The sequence below is a fragment of the Sceloporus occidentalis genome, unplaced genomic scaffold (genome assembly GCF_023333645.1).
Source record: "Sceloporus occidentalis isolate IW3139 unplaced genomic scaffold, rSceOcc1.0.p SCAF_2, whole genome shotgun sequence".
Lineage (NCBI taxonomy): Eukaryota > Metazoa > Chordata > Lepidosauria > Squamata > Phrynosomatidae > Sceloporus > Sceloporus occidentalis.
Window position 1 is genome coordinate 30,216,254 of NW_028316982.1, and position 14,341 is coordinate 30,230,594.

At 42.1% G+C, this 14,341-nt stretch overlaps 1 protein-coding gene across 2 annotated transcripts in view; it reads right to left on the minus strand.

Moving 5' to 3' along the window:
* Positions 1-8,881, minus strand: part of MME (membrane metalloendopeptidase) — a 111,152-nt gene extending 102,271 nt beyond the window's left edge. The window contains exon 1 of one of the 2 annotated variants that reach the window (XM_089509009.1): positions 8,686-8,881. The gene's annotated coding sequence lies outside the window, so the exon portion shown is untranslated. Of the gene's footprint in view, positions 1-363; positions 433-8,685 lie in introns of those variants that run through there. The other variant, XM_089509010.1, reaches the window with a different exon arrangement.
* Between the last annotated feature and the right edge of the window lie 5,460 nt (positions 8,882-14,341).

Consider the following 14,341-nt stretch of genomic DNA (forward strand, 5'->3'; position numbering starts at 1 on the left):
ACAGCAGTGTGTGTGTGTGTGTGTGTGTGTGTGTGTGGTGGTTTTCTATTGTTACATTTCAGGTCTATCAGTCTGTTTAGCTTTTCTTCCTGAACAATTTTCCTGAACTGAAAAGTTACTTTTTGACCTGCTCTTAGAATCCTCCAGAGTTAGGGATGGAGCTCAGGGAAGAAACAGGATTTGGAGTCAAGAGCACTGTAGCAATACCTGTCCTGGGAACCTGATTCACCTAAGCAAAACAGAAGACGTGGAGAAAGGCAATGAAACTCTGGGGAAAATAACAAGTGTCACAAGTCAGTAAATACAGAGGTAAATGCAAAAGTTTTCAACAGGTTTTAAAACTACAACAGAGCTAGCACATACTTTAGTTCTGGGAAGGAGAATATTCTTGAGAGTGGGAGCCACCACAGAAGAAACCACTTTCCTGTTTAACGTCTTCAAAATGTGGCACCTCCAGAAAGGCCTCCGAAAGACGACTGCAACAGTCAGGCAGTTGATGGAGAAGATCTGGCCTACAGAAAGCAATCCACTGGATACAGCCCTGCCTAAGCACTTGTCAGCCTCATTCACAAGTATACCTTCCTCCTGCATCTCCACAGCATAACAGATGTGTCTGAAATTTCCAAGTCCTCAGAAGACAAAACAGAAGAATGGAATTGGATTAATTCTACAAAATTTTCTTCTTGTCACCAATGTCCATTTAGAGCAGTCACTGTATTGCTATGTTAAGGAACTTGGGAAGAAACAAACACATCTTTTCTTCCCCATTAATCACTGACAGAAGGCAAGATCCATGACAGCTGGCACCAAATGGGATTCTAAATAATCAGACGCTGGTGACAACATAATGGCCACATATATGAGTTGGGACAGCTCTGAAATTTGCCTCACCACTCTTAATATAAAATGCAGGAATAATAATGGCAACCTAACTTACAGGTTTGCTGTAGGAATTATTGGTGTGTGTGTGTGTGTGTGTGCTAAACACCCCAGAAAGAACTACATAAATTCTAAGTATTGTTATATTTTGCTAATCAATCAACCTCAACTAAATTTGCAATTGAGATGCCTCAGTGAGGAAACTACATATGACAGTTTAATAAACAAATACTGCCACTGTTTGTTAGGAGAAATGATAAACTTCCATCTTTTTTCTCCTTTTTCAGTTTTTCTGTTAAGACAATGAGGTAAAACAATGCTGTCCTTCATTATTTACTCAACAAAAAAGAACTTTCTTTTATCATTTATTTATTCAGTTTAGATCCCACCCTTCTCCCAAAATGAGACCCAAAGGAGCTCACAGCAGATTAAAACACAGCTAAAACATAGTGATTAAAAAAGCAATAAAATAGAATTAAATAAACTATCTCATTACAAACACCACTAATTTAAACCTGTTTAAAAGAATTTAAAAGACAATCATGAACATTAAAGTATGACACATGAACACTGTCAAAAATTGTCTTACATACACAAACCAGAGAAGATTTAATTGCTTTATCTACCAGTCTGAAAAGCATGCAGATGTGGAGTTAAAACCTATTGGCTTATTATACAGATCTAAATAGGCATCAATGGATCTAAATTAACATTTACAGTGCAATCCTATTCCTGAAAGGATTGCAATGCTATACGACATGCTTAGCAGAGAGTACATCCCACAGGATGGAGTGGTATTAATATCCATGAAAAGACTGCATTGTAAAAATAACCACACTTATGCTGATAAGGAGAAAGTTAGCTCTTATAGACCAAACAGTGCTTAAACTCAGTAGATACATGAAGTCAAAATTAGAAAATGGTTGTTTCTTTAATTTGATGACTACATTAACACTTCCTACATGGCACTTTATTAGCACACCAAGGGTTACCTGCTTTGACATGCAAATGTGCTTTGTGAAGTCAGCACAACTTCCCCTCCCACATGAGAGTTAGTTTTTATACTGTAGCCAATGTTTCTATTATTTAAAGGCACCCCACTGAACTGTTCTTACCTGTAGCTTTTTGAGAAAACCAATGAAATCCACATTACAGGCCACCTAATAAGGATCCCTTTATGTGTTAATTGCATGCACCACAAAGGCTTGGGAATAATTAAAGTAGATAGGAGCTCAGGAATTAAAGTGCCTTGTTACTTCATTTAGTGATCCTATGTTCCACCCCCACTTGCCCCCTGAAGCACAGGCAAAACAGGAAAACTGCAATTATTTTGACTGATTCTGAGCTACAGTGGCAGAAATGGTAATTAAGACATTTGGGCTTTTTGTTTTCACTTCTGTTTTTGTAAGTTAAAATCTGACTTTTGCTAGCTGGACTATACTGCATGATCTTCCTTAAAATGTTTCAGGAAAGGTATAGCTCTTGTGGGGTGGGGGACACAAAAAGAATGCATCAGCTCCCAAATAAGAATTCTGCCTCCCAAATTATTTTTCCTCTTCAGTCCCGATATTTCTAGTACTGTTGTTGTTGTTCCCTTATTTCTGACTTATGATGATCCTAAGGTAAACTTTTCATGGGGTATTCTTGGCAAAATTTATTGGGCGGGTGCCTTTGCTTTCCTCTGAGACCGAGAGAGTATGACTTGCCAGAGAGTTTTCTATGGCTGAGTGGGGATTTGAAGCCTGTTCATCAGAACTGTAATCCTATGCTCAAACCACTACACCACGTTGTCTCTATGACTATAACACTGGGTAATAACAGCCATGAAACCAGTATTCACCATGTGAATTTATTGCTATGTTTAACTCTTGTAAACCACCTTGAGTCCCAAACTGGGAAAAACGTGGTATAATGAGGAGGAGGAGGAGGAGGACTGCCATATATTATAACTATATATTTATCTGGGAGTACATTTCACTGAACACAATAAATGGATTTCTGAGTAGATATATGTAGGTTCAAGCTGTTAGAAATATGTATGCATAGGAATGGATGACTAGGGATGGAAAAAATATTCCCTATTATTTATTTCCTAGTAAAACAGTGGGTTTCATGACAGTCTAGAAATCCATTAGAAAAGATAACAGAGCAGTGAGACTTTCAGTTTTCTTCTAGTATTTGAATGTCTCAATGTGTTCTGAAGGAACTTTCTGTGCAGAAAGATACATGGGGTATTTTTGCACAAACTTTGGGAAGTTGGAATAGGAGGAAAATATTTCATAGAAATATTTGTTTTCTCCTGTAGAAGGGAGGGAGCATTAGCAATTATTCCTCTTTCCATGTGAGAATAAAGTAGTCAAAAATTTGCTGCATTTGTAGATGAGGCTAATGCTCTTGGCTTCCATCTTATTCAGCTAGACATCTGGATGCAGCCAGAAAAACAAAGTTTACATATCTTTGTTTCCCCAAATAACCATTTGGGCTACTCAAAAAAAGAATATACTCGTATATTGTTCCCTATGGGGTGCCCTAGAACCAATGCCTGGAAAACTTACTTTATGGATAAAAATGCCCATGCCAGGGAGTTACGGTTAAATTAAAGGCACACCTCAATTAGCAAAGCCTCTAACAGTGCAATTTCTTTTTACGTTGCCCCCCCCCCCCGCCCGCCCGCCCGCCCGCCCGCCCGCAGCCAGTGATTCCCAAACTCTCGTCTTCCATGTGTTTTGGACTTCAGCTCCCAGAAGCCTCAGTCATCTTGGCCAATTATCTAGTATTCTGGGAATTAATGTCCAAAACACCTGGAAGGTCAGAATTTGGGAATCACAGTGGCAGTATTACCCTTAGGAATATGGTGAAGCAGGGCTGGAAAAAGTGTTTGTAGTACACACTTCAATACACAAAGCTTGAACTAGGAGTAAATGAAATTCCAATCAGCCCATTTTACTCTAGATATGTTTGACTGCCTACAACAGGCAAGGTATACATAGCTGCCTCCGGAATCCCTTACTGAGCATGTATGAACAGAAAAGAAAAAGAGAGACAGAGACAGAAAGAGAACAGATAAGCCTGTCTCACCAGCTATCATCAACATGTTTAGCATAGATCTAAGTTGGGCCAGCAAAAATGGAAATCACAAGAAAAAAAGGAGCCTGGTTGAAATGGAAAAAAATACCCATTTATTTTGGAAGGAGCGGTCAAGTGGTCTGTAGGCAGTTCAGAATGTTTTGTTTCCTTCTGCAAGGATTACCTGACCTAGTTGTTTCATTTCACTCATGCTTGTTAATTCTGAACAAAAAGTCTGCTGAAACATGTTGAACTGCACTTTTTCTCTGTGTGTAGGAACCTATCTCTATTCTTTCCATGTTATTTCTGACCCTTGTACCAAATTTTCCGTAATGCCTGATTTACAACATGAGGAATACAGTACAGTGGACCCTTGGTATCCACTGGGGTTTGATTCCAGAACTCCCCTGTGGATCACAAAATCCATGGATGTAAAATGGCAACCCTTATATAAGACGACAAAATCCAGGTTTGCTTTTTGGAATGTATGTATTTTTAAAATATTTTCAAACCATGGATGGTTGACTCTGTGGATAAAGGATCCATGGATATGGAGAGTTGACTGTACCTGTAATCCCCATCCAGAATTGTGTGTGGATGAAAGTAGGAAACAACATCAGCTTTGATGCCCCTGTTGTTTGTTGTTGTTGTGTGTGCCTTCAAATCCTTTCTAACTCATGGCACCATGCTAAGGTGAACTTATTGCAGGGTTTTGGGGGCTAGGATTTGTTCAGAGGGGGATTTCTTTTGCTTTCCTCTGAAGCTGAGAGAGAGTGACTTGCCCAAGTTTCCACAGCTGAATGGGGAGTTGAATCCTGGTCTCCAGAGTCATAGTCAGAATCAGAGTCCAACTCTCAAATCACCAGACCATGCCATTACCCAAATAGAAAGAAATCCCTAAACTGTAATACTTTTGCATACATAAAACCAATGCATATGGTTGCAGATTACACATTTAAGGAGCAATGGTGTGAAATAGGGTAAATGAACCAGCAAGGAAAAACAATACAATTGTTTACAACTTTGTAACTTGAACTGTGGCATCTGTTTCTAGGAAAATCCCATTTTGCTGACTAACTTTGGAGAGCCGTGTACATGTGTGTCTATGGGATGTACACTTTTCAGCTTTGAAAGAGGAACGCTCCTAGCTGCTCCTTGACCTACATTGGAAGACATACGAAACATCCCACTGTGGCAGTGTGGCTGGTTAGCTGTGTCTGTTTCAGAAATAAGGCTTTGGTAGGAAAATGGTGCTTCCAAGGTGAAATTGACATAAAATTGACTTGTATTTCTCCAAAGCAGAAGTTAATGAATTTAAAGGAACAGTTGAGAGAAAGGACCTCAGAAACAGGAGGGAGAACATGACCAAGACAGAAGCAGAGAGATTTGGATTGCTGTTTATGGCCCTTAACTGATTTGACAAACAGGAAGCTATGGCAACCATGGGCTAGTTTTCACCTTTCAATTTAAATGCATGAGAGCATGTCTTGCGTTTAAGGTGCAAGTGCAGACTGAAAGTAAGGAGCTCTTAGATGAGACCTGTGAACTGTGACACCTTAGCAAAGGCAGCTAGTCTAGTGTGTACTCTTTCTGGAAATAGGTTGGCTTAACTTTTAACACAATAAAGACAATTTTTGTTTGATCTCCTGGCCTGCATTATTCATAAATAAGAAAATAATGATTTATTCAAACACATCAGCAATCTTCTGGAATACAAAACCACTCCTTTTGGGTAGCAAAATCTTTCCAAGAAGCTAAACTAACTGCACACACCTCCGCTTCCATGGAGTCCACTATAACAACAGGTTTGAATTTGCAACTGATGAATACAGATAATGTACTCACTGCAATTTTTTCCATGCTTGGATTTCAGATTGGGTTTCTACTGGTTGGCTAGACCACGTTCTTATTGCTTCATCAGAAAGCATAATTCATTCACATATAAATGTCCTCCTCATGCATTTATAAACCCATATATGTCTGCTAACAAATCATCAATATCATGTGACAATTGGAGAAAAGTGGTATTGTAAGGAGATATTCTGACTAGCATATGTATTCAGTTTTCTTGATGCATTTCAACATAGAGAGTTGTGTCCTGCCAAGGCAAATTTAAACATCTAGAGGTCTTTGATCCAGTGTAACATAGTGATCTGAGTGTTGGACTGGGACTCTGGGGACCAGGTTTGAAATTCCACTCAGCAAGGGAAACCCACTGGATGATGCCAAGCAAGTCACACTCTCTTAGCCTTACAGAAAGGCAATGGGAAACTTCCCCTGAGTAAATCTTGGCAAAAAAAGAAAGAAAGAAAAAAAAAAGACCCCTATCAGAGGGTTGCATAAGTTGGAGTCAACATGAAGGCACATGACAACAACAAAGAGGTGCTTTCAGACAGATAGCTCTTAGTACTTTCAGGTGAAAAATGCGATACAGCTATTCTATACTTCTCTTCTTTAATGATTTTCTCCAGCAAGAAAAAAGATGGGCTGAACTGTGTGAAGAACATGGAAGGACTGTAATCATCTGGACACACTTATAAAATTCTGTAATGAGACAGAATGAAGTCATAGTACAGCTTTGAGAAGCACTTTCAGTGTGAGGAAGAGGGGAAATCTTTCTGAACGCATGTTATCAGAGACAGCAAGAACCCCAAGAAATCTATTTCAGTGTTTTGTGACTGAATTCATTACGCTTCTGCTGGAAAGCAAAGTCAAGGATGAAATTGTGAAGGTTTACATGCTTCTTAATATTAATCAACAAAGAATACTTTTCTCTAAGAGCGAAATGTAATGTGCACGTAAACCACTAGCATTTATTGATGAAGGAGTTGAAAAAAATCATGCTGAGCAACACATGTGACAAGGCAAAAAGAAAGAATGGGGAGAGAGATGGAAGGTTGAACAGAGGCTGTGTACCATTTATATACATGTATGTGTGTGTGAGTGTGTTCTTTTGATACCCATGTTTGTTTAAAATATCCCTTGTAATAATAAAGGAAACATTTATTGAAGGAAGAGCTATGGTGAAAAGATCTCAAACATCTTTAAAAACAACACCTCGGTTGTATGAGAAAGATTGACTTTAATATCTACAGAATCTGGTCCTTCAAATTCTTAGTTAGGCAAGGCAGTGCCTCTGACTCCAGGTTTGACTCCAAGATGGTGCCTTTGCAAAAAATATCTCATATCTCAAAATATCTCCACCCTTCATTTTGCTTTTTGACAAAAAAATAATGCTTGCTTGAAGTCCCGCTTTAAACATACATAGATAAGGTATCTAGATGGCTGTTGTGCATTTGGATGCTATGGGGAGGGTACATTTTAACCTTTTTCATGCTCTCACCAAACTATGTTTGAGCAGAAAAGCTGCTTAAAGAGCAAAGGTAAGTGATCTTGGACAGTGCTTTTACTCTTACAAGTTACTGCACTATTTTACTCTTATAGGTTACTGCAGCTTATATAACAGAAATTGCAAGAACACTTCCATGACTTGAACCCAGAGGACAAGAAAGATTATATGTGTGAGAGAGTTGTTCCTGACTTCTGGCAACCTTAGTTCTGGCAAACTACCATGGAGTTTTCTTGGCAGGATTTGTTCAGAGAAGGTTTGTCCTTGCCTTCCCCTGAGGCTGAGAGAGTGTGACTTGACCAAGGCCATCCACTGGATTTCATGGCTGAGCTGGGATTCGAACCCTGTTCTCCCGAGTCACAGTCTAAGGCTCAAATGACTCAGGACTAGATAGGCAAAGCTTAAGGATTACAGGAAGAAAACAGCATAGAAACCATGCAAGCATCATATCACTAAAATGTGTCTCTCTCTATATATATTTCATATTAATGATGCCTGGAACCGAAGAGTTAGAATTGACATAGCAGTGCTATTGACTTCTTAATGCCATAGTGGAGAGGGAAAATAATAAAAGACACCAAGGAACTAAAAAACTTTCAGCATTTCCTTTCCAGAAGGCTTTTCCTTGAGTTTCACTTCTCTCTGGGCACTTAACACAGGAAAGGAAGTTGAAAGATGGGCTCTTCTTGGGTACCTACAGGAATGGCTTCCCTGGGAAAAAGTCTCCAAAGCCAAGGAGTGTGTATACTCTTTCTTTCTTTCTTTCTTTCTTTCTTTCTTTCTTTCATATGCACACACACATCTAACTAAATAGCCAGGCAAAGAAAGTGTGGGTGGAAACATTGAGATGTTACCGAAGTTTCAGAGCAGCAAAGCCTTTCCTCTCCTTCCTTCCCAGCCTCTTCCTTCCCCCCAAAAGGAGAGATGCAGAGGTACCAGCTTCTTAACACTGAAAACCATTTGGGGAAAGGAAAAACGTGGTGGAGGGGATGGTCCTCGGGTTGCACCCCAGGACTGAGACCATCCCGTCTGACCCCACTTCAACTGCCCTGGCTCCAAGCTCTGGGATGTGGGGATGTGTAGCTCTGCTCTGGCGCCACAGCAAACTACACATCCCAAGAACCCATAGCCTGGAGCCAGGTCAGTTCAAAGTGGAGTCCAACTGGACAGTCCCTGCCCTGGGAATACAACCTGGGAGAAAGCCTCCTTGCAGCGGGAGAGGAAAAAGAGCGGTGCACTCTGCGTATGCTCAGAGGTCCTGCTGCTGCTGGGAGCGCAAAGGGATGCTTCTGGGAGCAGATGCTCCATCTTCTTCCTCCCAAGACCAGCCCAGGTCAAGCTCGCTGCCCATCCCTCCCTTGATGCCCCCAGCCCCATCTCTCTGGACTTACCAGGGGCTCCTGGGCGAAGAGGCGCATCCCCGAGCAAGGGCCGAGGGAAGAGGGCGAGGAGGGGCTCCTCAGCTGGCCTCCCTGGCCCAGAGCAGCAGAGCCATGGCCCGGCAGCGGAGCCCCTCCGGAGAAGGACGGGGCTCGCCTTGCCTTGCCTTGCCTTGCCTTGCCTTGCCAGCTGCCAGGCCGATCCAGGGCTGGCCTTCCCCTCGACCCCTCTCCCCACAACCCCCCCCCCCCCTCAGCCACACACACAACCCACAAACACACCGCCAGGCTGGGCTCCCGCGCCTCTCTCCCTGCGATCCCCAGGACTTCTCCTGCCTAAGGGCTGCTCCTGGAGGGCGATCCTGGCCAGGGGCAGCAGCAGAGCAGCAGCAGCAGGAGGGGCAGGGGGAAAGCCCTCCTCCTCCTCCTCCTCTTCTTTCAGAAGCCCTGGCGTCCTCCTTTCCCCGGACAGGTCCTCCACCCCCACCTGCTCTCCAGAGAGCATTCCCCAAAAGGTCCTCCATTTGGAGCAGGAAGGGACACTCATAGGGAGTGTTTTCAGCTCAGGGTGAGCAGGCGTCCTCCTTTTCCCGGACCCGTCCTCCAGTTCCAGTTCCACCTTCTCTCCAGGAGCCATACCCAAAGGGTCCTCCACTTGGAGCAGGTCTAAGAAGCAGGGATTGATATTTCTAGGAGTGTTTTCAACTTTTATTTTTTATTTCCTATGTTTTTTTTCTTGAAGGTCCAGGGTGACCAGACGTCCTCCATTTCCCGGACCTGTCCTCTATTTCCACTTTCTTTCCAGGCGGAAGTCCCAAAGGGTCCTCCATTTGGAGCAAGTCTAAGAAGCAAGAATGTATATGTCTGTGAAGGTTTTCAGCTTTTGTTTTGTCATGCCCTCCATTTTTTCTTGAAGATCCAGGGTGACTGGGAGTCCTCCTTTTCCCGGACCTGGCCTCCATTCCCACCCTCTGCCCTGGAAGCGTTCCAAAGGGGTCCTTCATTTTGGAGCAGGGCTAAGAAGCAGGAATTGGTATTTAGGTTGGCTTTGGCTTTGCTTTGGTCATGTCCTCCATTTTGCGGTGCCTTCTCATCCTTTGTGGCGAGGACCTCTGATCATCCTGGGTTTGGCAAAAACATCCCCTCCCCTGAGATCCGTCCTCCAGCTTCCCTCCCTTCGAGGTTGTAACCCACCTCGAGCTGGGAGGAGAGGGGGCTAAGAAATAAACTCATGTCTTCCGCAAGGCTTCCCCTCCAGGACCTAAGACTTTCTCCTCTCTGGTTTGCTTGGGAGGGTTTGACCCCCACTCTCCCCTCAAAAAAGCCCAACAAGAGTCTGATGGAATGGAGATCAACTTAGCATGAAAGAAATGTCTGCCCAGGAATTGCATCCCAGACGTCCTCCTTTTCCAGGACACGTCCTCCATTTGCACCTTCTGTGCAGGAGGAATTCCAAAAAGTCCTCCCATTTGGAACATGGTTAAGAAGCACAAATTTACATTTCTGTCGAAGTTCTCCGCTTTGATTTGGGAACCTCCTCCAATGCTTCTGGAAGGTCCTCCATTTTGTGGCGAGGACATCTGGGCACCCTGAGCTTTGGGTCTCAGGATGGAGCATGACTCCCAGCCCTCCCTCCAACATACCAAACCATCTTGCTCAGCTTTTCTGCATTCCAGCTGTATATTTTTGCAGGGACTGTTCCTCTTGTTGCTGCCATTGGAAAACAGGGAGAATCAGACGTTCTTGTTGGTTTATTTTGTCTCCCAGTTGGTCCCAATTTAACTTCTGCTCACAGAATCTATTTGGCAGAGGAAACCTCAACATTGTTTTATCTGATGTTGTGAGCCGCCTTGATCCTACAGGAAAGGCGCCATATAAATAAAACATTATTATTATTATTATTATTATTATTATTAACATGAATCCCATTCTCAGCCATGCAAAAGGAGCAGCTGAACTGGGCTTGTCCTGTTTGAAGTCAACCAGCTGAATAAATCCAGAGTTTTGGTCAGTGCTGAGCTGGGAAAGCACACAAGGGACCAGTTCCAATTAAGTTAGTTCTGATCTAACACAATATTAAACAGCACTTTCAATTCATGTCTTTTTGGCTCCACTGTTAATAATATTCTTATTTCCGCATAATCACATGCATGTCTACATAACATACATCTGTTAACATACATACATACTAGTTAACATATGAGCACTGAGCCATGTTGAGCCAACATACTATCATATTGAGCCAACTAACATGCTAGTATGTTGAGCCAACATATCGGTATGTTAATATATATCTGTTAACAAGAAATAATAGATCTTGAAAATGAACCCCTCAACATTTCCACTATTTTATTATTTACTTTGTTTATATCTCAACTGTCCTCTAAGGAGTGCATGCTGAAGTATATGTCTTTCCTTGCTCCACAGCAACACTGTGGGGTACGTTAGACAAAGGCAGAAAGCATGCACAACTCAAAGTCACTCACTATGCTTCATGGATTCGTCTGTTATTCAAAGAAGCTGCTATCCTTGTACATGCATGTGTTGCATTTTTGAATTTTTGTTACCTGATTTTAACATCTTTATTAAATAAGGCCAGTGCACAGGTAATGAATGTAACAGATTTAACACTAGAATATATGGTTTGCCATTTGTGATACTTTGGGGTATGCGATGCGTCATTATGTATGACAAGATTGCCTGGGAGAATGTTTTAACATAAAGTAAACAGGCTGCATCAGCAGAAGCCAAAGGCTAAACAATACCACCTTTGAAATGCTGATTTGGGTCTTTGGGACTGAGTGAAGATCTGTTGTTGAGAAATGAATGTATGGCCTGGAGAGAGAAATAACAGTTTGACCAACAGGAAGAAAGGACGAAAACTGCAGAAGACAAACAGAGGAGGCCCTTAATGTGAAATCTAACCCTAAACCTATCTACAAAACCCCAGCTCCAAAGCAGCTGCCTCAGATACTCTTCAGAGATGATATGGCAAATATTGTTTAAATACTTTAAATTGATCACCTATACTCATTGTTAATAGAAGTGGACACCTTGGGTGAAACTGACCAAGCTATGGACATCAAAGGAGCTGAAGGTCATAAAAAGAAGCACCTGAGAGGAGCTGAAACTTTGAGAAGACCAATCCAGTGTAATCAAGCTGCATCCACACTGCAGAAATAAACCACTACTATGGTTCATTGCTATGGAATTCTGGGAATTTGTAGTTTTGTGAGACATTCAGCCATCTCTGTCAGAGAGCTCAGTATTTTATAATAATGTAAAATATTTAAAACATGACAATACATATAAAAATACATCCCAGACACCCCATTAAAAGACTGCATACCCAGTCACCAAATGCCTGTTTAAATAAGGAAGCATTTACCTGCTGGTAGAAGAAGGGTGGGAGTCAACCTAAACTCCCATGGAAGAGAATTTCACAGCTTGACAGCAACCACCAATAAGGCTCTATCCTGTGTCCTCACCAAACATACCTTGAGGGTGCTGGAACCAGAGAAAGTCCTCTGCCAAAGATCTTAAAATATGAGCAAGCTCACATAGCCGTATAATCTTGATCTGTAGCAAAGAACATAAGATAGCTCTCCATATGCTATATTTCCCACCTGCTAGCTGCTGTTTGACTTCTGAGACACAGCTACTGGGGCCAGTTAAAATGCTGGCAACTCCAGACAGAGCTGGTTAAGATGTCAGTGCAAAAGCCCAGTTGTAAATGGATTTATTCAAGCCTTAAGTTCCACTGTGTTCAATGGTGCTTACTTCCTATGATGCATTGGGGCATAATTCCCCTTGAACTGAGATGGCTTAAATAGACTGAGTTGGCTACACTATGCAAGGTTTTTGCTTCTTCTGGAGCAACTTTTAGGAATGACATTTAGATAAGAACATTTTCCTTGATCAAAGATATCATCAAAAATGGAAATTAAACCAATTTATGCAGTTCTTTCTTTGATGGGATTATTTTTTGTACTTTTATTTTGATACTCATCCACTAGTCCTGCATAAATTATTATTATTCTGTTTATTTATATCCTGTCTTCCTCTCACTACAGGGACTCAAGGCGTCTAAGATCCCTAAAGGCACTAGATCCCATCTGATCCTGGAAGCAAAGCAGGGTGCCCTTGGTTAGTACTTGGGTGGGAGACAGACAAAGGATATCAGGTGCTGTAGGCTATATTTAAGAGAATTGGTAAATGCAACTCTGAGTACTGCTTGCCTAAGAAAAACCTTGTTGGGGGCAATTACCTTACACTTTGTAAACCGCTTAGTACATTGGTAAGCAGTATAGCAATGTACTTGCCATTGCTAAAACCTTAGGTAATTCATGGGCTCACCATGAGTCAACAAGTGAATTGAAGGGACATACACACATTTATTCACTATTCTTTTATAACAGAATAATAGAATACGAGGCAGGCACAGCTCTACTATGCCTAGCCCATTCCAACTGTCATCAACTTGGCCTTGGAGGGAGAGAATAAGAGGCAGTTTCTGCTACATTTAATCCCCTTCCCCCACTGCCATCCCTTTCCTTGTATGTTGTCTTTAGAATGTAAGACTAAAGACAGGGAACTGTCTAATTACCAATTTGTAAGCCACTCTGAGAGCATTTCTGAAGAATGGTATATAAATACAATAAGCACAATAAATAAATAAATATAATATAATATCAAACTATTCCAAATTTTGCCTGTTGTGTGAGTCCAAGCTTTCCACAATCAGACCAAGAACAACTTGTGTGTCGGGTGGAAATTTATTTTGGGAAAGCATTGCATGAGAAAGGCCTAGACATTCCACTCCTGGGCGTCATGTTCCCAGCTTAATTTGCCTCACAGCTGCTTTAAATATTGATATTTTAAAGAGATGAAAAATCTGATCTCCAGTTGCCTAGTCCCTAGACCTTGGCAGCTTCAGCTCCTGAGATGCATCTTCGGGGTAACATGGAATATTGAAAGGACAATAGATGTGGAAACCTTGTTGTTCTTATTTGCCATTTATTGTTGTTCTTATTTGCAGTAACCAAGCCCATAAATGAAAGTCCTCCAAGAAACCAGTTTATCAACAAGATAGCTCAGGTATTTCAGACTGTGCCATGGCTTCCTTGATTGCACCAATCCATCTGGAATTGAGGGGCTGCGCAGACTTCCCTGAAGGGGCGGCTTGCAGCTGCCCGTTTTACAGCCAGATTGGGGCCATGGCAACTGCACACTGCGGCCCAATTCTGGCCTTTGCAGAGCATGGTAGCAATGGTGACACAGCTTTTTGGTGCTTCTTTGCTGCTCCATTGTGTAGATGCAGCACAGAGGAGCACTGTGACACCATGTGTCATGTGGTGCAGCATGCAGCGTCACACTACTCTGGGGGTGGAGCCGGGCTGTGCATCATATAGGTGCCATGCCCCGACACTGCCCCCAACCCGGCCTTTCCAGCCAGCGTGCATAGCCCCATAGTCTCCTTCTTTTCCCACTGCCTTCCACTTTACCCAGCATTATTGTCTTTTCCAGTAACTCATGTTGTCTCATCATATGTCCAAAGTACAATAGCCTCAGCTTAGTTTTCTTGGTTTCTAGTGATAATTCAGACTTGATTTGTTCTAGTGTCCATTCATTTGTCTTTTTGGTGGACCATGATTTCTGCAGAACCTTC